This window comes from Nicotiana attenuata, chromosome 11 (genome assembly GCF_001879085.1).
Source record: "Nicotiana attenuata strain UT chromosome 11, NIATTr2, whole genome shotgun sequence".
NCBI classification, from domain to species: Eukaryota; Viridiplantae; Streptophyta; class Magnoliopsida; order Solanales; family Solanaceae; genus Nicotiana; species Nicotiana attenuata.
This window is the reverse complement of record NC_031999.1, coordinates 59,160,247-59,162,365: the sequence shown is the minus strand read 5'-3', so window position 1 is coordinate 59,162,365 and position 2,119 is coordinate 59,160,247.

The window sequence follows — 2,119 nt, the reverse complement described above, 5'->3', positions numbered from 1 at the left end:
GAAATATCACCACCTCATTTAATCATGCATCGGCTGAAATACCGCCATCTTTTATTTTTACGCCTTACATCGGCTGAAAGATCGCCACCTGCTGCATTTTATGGGCTGAAAGATCGCCAAATCATCCAAAGGCATCATTGTTCAGAGGTACCATTTTCATAGCCCGAGAATGTCATGCCATGGCCTGAGGACCCCACTTTCTCTCTGCATAGCATTATTCAAAGGCATCATGGTTCGGAGGCATCATTCCCATAGCCCGAGAACATCATTTCATAGCCTGCGAATCCTTTATTATATGTTTCATAGACCAGGACATCATGGTCCGAGGACGTCATCCTAACCGTCCAAAGACAGCATTCATGGTCCAACGGGAACTCACATCACGTTTAAATTTATGCATAATATATGCGCTCATGTTGTTTATTTGCAGGTAAACCGGCTAGCAACGGCCGTCTCAGCAGGAGCGATCCCGCTCCAGTTCCCGCAGCCTGTCTTTGACCATCCTTCCCAACCCGAATATCTCACCGTTCTTGAAAAAATCTCCATTGGCATGTTCCGCCGATGGATCCTGAACTACATACGGCATGATTCCTGTAAAACCAAGGATATGTAGGTGGCTCAAGAACCCGAGCTCGGTCAAAATTCTTCAAATTGTTTCGTTCGGTCAAAATTGGCCATCATATCTTTACCCGACAACTCTTTCATCCTTCCCGGGTAAAGAGGGGCAGCTGTTGTTACTCAATTTTTCCCTACGTATTTTTTTCATATACAAAATACTTTTAAAATAACATATATATGCATATATAAGCATGTCCAAGTGTTTTGGTATTTTTCATAAATTTTAAAGATTTTTAAATCAATTTATTGTCCATTTTAGCAATACAAAAAATCAGTAACTATTCCCAAAACTATCAACCTTGGTGAATAGTTTATTTCATTCTCATACTTACACCAAAATATAGTTAAGGCGATTTTTGTATACTTTTACAATTTTATTTGGTATTTTTAAAAGCCAAAATACATACAATTGCAATTTTAGCCTATTTTAGGATTAATAGCATTTCTATAATTATAAAATCGGTTCCAGTATTTTTTTTAATTAACATTTATATAGTACTAATTGGTTCAATGCTTTTAATTTGTTTTTAAAAATCATTTTACTATTTTTTATAAATAAAAAGGGTAAAACTGGCTATTTAACATTTAGCCTCATTTCATTTCAATTACAGCCTCTTTTACATTTCAATTTTAACCCTTAATTGACCCAACCTCAATCCTAACCGGACCGGCCCATTTTTTAATTCGACCCAACCCATAACCCAATTCAGACAGCCCTACCCGGTTCCCACCTACCCCTTTAGATCTAGGCCGTTGATCGTACAGATCTAGGCCGTTGATCGTCCCTTACCATTTTTACCCCAAATGACCTACCCTAATCCCTCATTCCCCACTTCTCAGCCGCCTCTGAATCCCAAACTCTGTCCCTTACCATTTTTACCCCAAATGACCTACCCTAATCCCTCATTCCCCACTTCTCAGCCGCCTCTGAATCCCAAACTCTCTCAAACTCTCTCAAGCTCTCCGGAACCCTAGCCTCCTCCTACCTATTTTCAACCGCCTGTAACCAGAATCCATGGCTTCTCAGGCCATGGATAGTTGGTACTCACCTACCTTCACCAGTAAGCCATGGTTGTTCGAAGCTTCGGGACCTGACCTCGATGATTCCCTCTCCGATCTTCTCAGACCTTTGATTCTATGGCTTCTCCGGCATGCTCCGGCATATTCAAGACTCAGGAGCCTGATTCCTGACCTCTCCGACTCAAGATCGGACCTTCTTCCAAGCCTTTCTCATTTCTAGGGTTTCTCTGAAACCCTAAGCTATTCGAGGTTCTTTCCATGTCGTTTGCTTAGATCTATGTTGTATCTATGCTTCACTTGACATTTAAAGTGTTTTCCCCAAAAGTTCTTTTCAAAATCGTTCGTCTTCGGTTTTAGGGTTTCTGAAAGGATTTTTCCAAAAATCTTTCTGATTTTTTCTTCTTCTTTGCTTTACGTGTGTTGTCTATATCATGCTCGTGTGATTTCTTTTGCTACGCATGTACTGTCTGTCTACTTTTCT